This window comes from Lygodium microphyllum, chromosome 9 (genome assembly GCF_053477565.2).
Source record: "Lygodium microphyllum isolate KBCC chromosome 9, Lygodium_microphyllum_v1.1.10, whole genome shotgun sequence".
NCBI classification, from domain to species: Eukaryota; Viridiplantae; Streptophyta; class Polypodiopsida; order Schizaeales; family Lygodiaceae; genus Lygodium; species Lygodium microphyllum.
This window is the reverse complement of record NC_141143.1, coordinates 42574382-42579453: the sequence shown is the minus strand read 5'-3', so window position 1 is coordinate 42579453 and position 5072 is coordinate 42574382. Positions and strand designations below refer to the sequence as shown.

At 43.4% G+C, this 5072-nt stretch overlaps 1 long non-coding RNA gene across 2 annotated transcripts; it reads left to right on the top strand.

The window, feature by feature from the left end:
- Nucleotides 1–704: 704 nt before the first annotated feature.
- Nucleotides 705–4647, top strand: LOC148030976 (uncharacterized). 2 transcript variants are annotated; one of them, XR_015691971.1, is made up of 4 exons: nucleotides 705–3536; nucleotides 3785–3859; nucleotides 3981–4131; nucleotides 4216–4647. It is a non-coding gene; the product is annotated as an uncharacterized LOC148030976 (long non-coding RNA). The 2 variants fall into 2 exon arrangements; XR_015691970.1 differs by having other exon boundaries at nucleotides 3981–4647.
- The last annotated feature ends 425 nt before the right edge of the window (nucleotides 4648–5072 follow it).

Below are 5072 nucleotides of genomic sequence, written 5' to 3'. Positions count from 1 at the left end.
ATTGAAAGTGTCCTACAACTTGACTAGAGATTATTGTTTCTTTCAGTTCCAGCTACTGTGGCACGGACAGCTAAGAGTTGTTCCTCAGAAAAAGGACGATGTGCAAGGTGTTTGAGTGGGGGGCACTCACAGAATGCACCGCCATCTAACCGGAGGTTTCAATTGTGCATCCCTGCTGAGGACCTATGGATCAAGCGGTTGTACTACTGGGGGGGGGGGGGGATTTGGGAATGTTACTGTAGATGGAGGGAGCAACTGGGGGGGAGGGTGGTTGAGGGGACAAGGAGGGGTCGTGTGGTAGGTGGGGGGCGTTGGTGAGGAGGGGGTGATGCTATTTTCTGGCGGTGGAGGAGATGTTGGATGCCATGGGTGACAGGCGTAAGACTAGAGCCGCACGGGTGGGGGGCCTACAGGCGAAGGGTCGGAGGGTGAAGGAGGTGGGGGACAGCACGGGGGAGGTTACAGGGCAGGAGGGTAACTAGGCGGGGGCAACGCGATGGAGAAGAGTGCCTGTCGGGAGGGAGAGGTGGAGCGCACCATGGGGGGTGACAGGGCGGGAGGAATAGGGGGTAGCGAGGGCGCGATGGCGGATTAGTGGTGTGATAGGCAGGAACCATTGTCTTTGTCTAACTGCATATGTTAGATATGTATATAATATGGTTAGGCACCATTAGAGGTGGAAAATACCCGTTTTCAAGAGGGGAGGGAAAAAGTTTCCTTTTGGGGTCAAAATTAATCCGCCCTACCGATGTAGCACTTGAGAGGAGTACTAGAGTATAGATATGGTCTGTAACTACCTCTACAAGGTCTCATAAACTACTTATGAGGGTATAAAAAAAGTATAAACTGATTTGGAGGCTATTCAATGTAAAAAGGTGTATTTCAACTTGCAATATGATTGGGCACATTTTGAGGGAAATAAATCTATTTTTTGTGAGAAAATTTAAAAAGTTATTTTAAATACGAGTTGCTGATGTGGCACTTTTGGAACAGTGGTTGGAGAATGAAAAATGCTAGTTACTAGGGTGAAAAGAAAAGGAGACCCTTTCCTTTCTAGATGGGGCCTATAACAAAAAGTTGAGTGGAGCCTAGGAACGTTGGGAGGACTAGTGAAAGAAAAAGCATGCAATGATGACCATGGAAGAGAGACTCATCCAGATTAAGGATTCCTAATCAATTTTTTATAAGGCCCTTTTTGAGTTCATATTTTCCCTAATGGTATGGAAGGCTCCTTAGCCTCCCTCATAGGAGGACAAGCTGTAAGTTTTGCCTAGTAGTTTCAACATTATCTATAAGAGTTTGAGATGCTGGAGGGACCCTACAAATTAGCCAGGAGACAATAGAGGACTGGATATTCATTTTGTGTAAACTTTGTCGTTATGACTAGTATATTGGAAGACTATGAGCCTACCACTATTGAGAAGGTTCTTGCACATAAGCGATGAGCTCGATTCTATCAAGGAAAATGAGACATAGGAGTTAGTTCTGCATTTCCTCGATCCTATGAGACCCTGAATCGAGAAGGGGATACTTTGGTAGGCTTGAGTCACTTTAATTGGCTACATGACACTCACACTTGTTCCATTACCTAATATGTCTTCTCCCTTGGATTCGGTGCAGTTTCTTGGAGCAATAAGAATCAACCTGGCATGGCTCTTTCATTGATGTAGGCTGAGCACTACGCATTGTGGTCTATCACTTAGGGAGCACTGTAGCTGCCGCGATATATTTGCAGAGGTTGGATTCCCACAAGTTGGAGGTGGGCTATTGTCCTAACACTCGACAATGTCGTGAAAAAATGAATGGACTAGCAAAATTTGCACTATACCAAATGTGCACCGAGTTTGATGCGAAGAATACATTGGACAGCTTGCACATTCGTTCGTCCTCTTTCAGTTGAGGGTATTGGCTCCGCACCAATATAGATCTCCGATTAATGTGCATAGTCCTCTGGGTCGTAGACTCGGCTAATGGGGTGATATGCTGAAGGTGATGTGTGAGGTGGATCACGAGCATAGGGGCTCAACCTCTTGCTAAATCTTCGCCTCAGGATAGACATATATCCCCACGGGTGAGAAGATCCAATTTACCTCATAGGAGTGTGAAATGGGTAGAGGGTACCCATTCCTTGGAGCTGACAGCATAGGCATTGAGGGAGATTGCTTTGGTGAAGATGTGAGACATCTCGCAAGGAATTCTCACTTCTGAATGTCAAAATTGTCCTTCACACAGACTCCAGAGTGTGAATCTTTAGCTTTTGAGAGCACCTTTGCTCTGATACTCTGTAAAAAAATAGTGTGGCAAACATGGAGAAATGCAAAACGTACGAAAACACGAGAACACTATTTGATCATGAATGAATGGGAATACGAATATCTGTAGAAATTTGCTGAATGACAATGAATGAATGATACAATCAGGGGAACCTGGATCCTCTGCGTCTCAAAGGACAGGCGCGGAGGTGACTGAGCATGGTTTCAGAAGTGTGTCGTGATGAATCCTGCAAGGCAGCAGCAGTACTGATCCGTGTGCCAGGCTGAGATGAAGATGTCGATGCATTAGACGGAGAAGTGTGCAATCCTCCAGAGTGTGTGACAGTCTCGGATGATGAGACAGTAGAAAGTACAGAAACCAGCAGTGAAAACCTAGAAGAATGATGGTCAATGATGATGCCTGCAATCCGAATGTCTCCAGATAATGAATTGACCGCTGGGTTGCCTGGTGGACAGGCAAACAAGCCGAGGTGTGGGATGAAGTTGCCTGTCAATCAGCTCGAAGCATAGAAATTTGTTCTTCCTTTTCAATGTCACCTTTATATTGTACCTAGTATTAGCATGCCAGCTTCAATTAGTTGAGTTTTATTCTCTTGCACGAGTGGTCAGGATGCTTTGACATGCATTCTAAACAGCTTGCCAAATCTGTCTCAAAGTCATTAGTCTGCAAGAAAACTGTATCCTTAAAACTTTGTCGTACAACATGCACCTGACTTGAAATCATGTCACCATCTTGCACACCTTGCCGCCACATGAATCATCATTATTTGTCATTGTATTCATAATCACTGTTGTTGTCTCATTATCAGCATCATTGCCCTCATATATATTGTTCATGATGCTACTTAGTAATTGTGTGCACAGACGAGCTGTTTACATATAGAGGAGGAAAATGAGTTTCTAAAACATTAAGTTTTGTCACTTTTGGATGGATTCTTGTAACAGTATATATGTGTATGGGCCCTGAATGGATCTGCTGTTTATGCTTTGGAGAAGTGCAGTGGGAACATGCTCAGGCTCAAGCTTGGCCTGTGTCCATGTTTTGACTGATGTGTGAGGCGATGGCTGACTGTGTGAAGTTACACGTTACAAGTAATATTATTCTATTGATATTGTTGTACTTTTCCTGTGATTGATCTGACTAATTTGATGTGAGTATGCACATTGGAAAGCTGGCTGAAGTTGCTGCAATCAGTCATGGTCCAAACAAATCAAGTACCACCATCGGGATGGCATGTGCCAGACCAAATTTTGCCAGCCATGGTGAGAAGCCTGAACTTTTAGGTGATCTGCTGTTGTTTTCACAGTGAGACTCCTGGGTTCTGAACTGTGATTTAGCTGAGATTGTAAAGCTAGGGTTTTTTTAAAGATGGCAAAATTCACAAAAGAGTAGGGTACTTCACAAGTTGTCATGGATGGTTGTATCAGATCCTTTGATAGAACTGTTTTATAACTAACCTAAAAGTAATTCTTTCCTTTCTCTTAAAAGCTCCCCCTCATCCTTCTTACAGCACAACTAATGACAAATTTCCAAGCTGCTCATACATCTGATGATGCCGATTGTGGTACTTTATGTTGGAGCTGGGGTAATGTTGTCCAATGCTTCATTTTCCTACATGCTTTTGGCGATTTGATCAGGTGGATAATGGATTGTCTGTCTAAAGATTGTAGTAGTTCACCATACACTTTTTGTGATCTGCTGTACAGGCTGTAGCTGACTACCTGCTTATGACCTATGTGGATATCCTGGAACATTAGTGTAGGACATTCTCCTATGATGATCACAGACAGACAGACAGACAGACAGACAAAGAGCTATTTGGGTTCTGACAATTAAGCACTACGTACTCTGTAAAAGGTACTTAGACCAAAGAGTTGATATATATGATGATGCAGAATGTTAGTCTATTTGCCATATTATAATAACATGGTGTGAGTTCAGGTTAGTGTACATCTGAAGCCACCATTGCAAAGGAACAAAACCTTGGGCAGCCATGAAGTCGAGTATCACCCATCTTTGTGAAAATCTAGTTCTGCTGCTGACCCGTCTTTAACAAAATTATTGCCAAAAGGGTGTAAAGCATCGTAATATCCCCTGTAAGGCAATAATAGCCTCAATCCTGCACGTATATACAGAACAAGTGTCATGATACCCCATTGACCATAATGACACTAAAGTGCTGTACCTCATCATCCACCATAGGATCAATCCAGCCATGTATAACGAGGCTTCTATTTGAGCTCGCTCGATCTAAACTCTCGACACAACAGAATATGGTGAAATATGTCTGGAATCAGCGCACCTTGAGATGAGACCGACAAGCAAGGCTCAGAGAAAGGATGGTAGATACACATTTGAACCGCGATTGAAATACATATAAGTACAGAGTTCTTTTAAGGATGGCCATAGTTGGGATTGGCATCAGTATTGGTTCCGACTAATCCCTATTTCTACGTCGAGCATTCATAGCTAATTTGACTACTTGCAATTGCTATCACACTACATCTGAATTCTTTCTTCAACCAGCCCACATGCGCGTATGCGCTAGGATTGAAACCTATTAAAAATAAAAACCAATGTGTGTACCACCAGTCTGGGAGGGTGAACATATGTGCTGGAGGTAGACTCTATGTTTTGTTCTCGTGGTATCTATAGCCTGCAAAAAATAGCCAATTACAATCATCAGTACATCGAATTGTAGGGGGTGTGTGCGGGTGGAGGTGGTTACACATATAGCCTGCAAAAAATAGCCAATTACAATCATCAGTACATCGAATTGTAGGGTGTGTGCGCGTGTG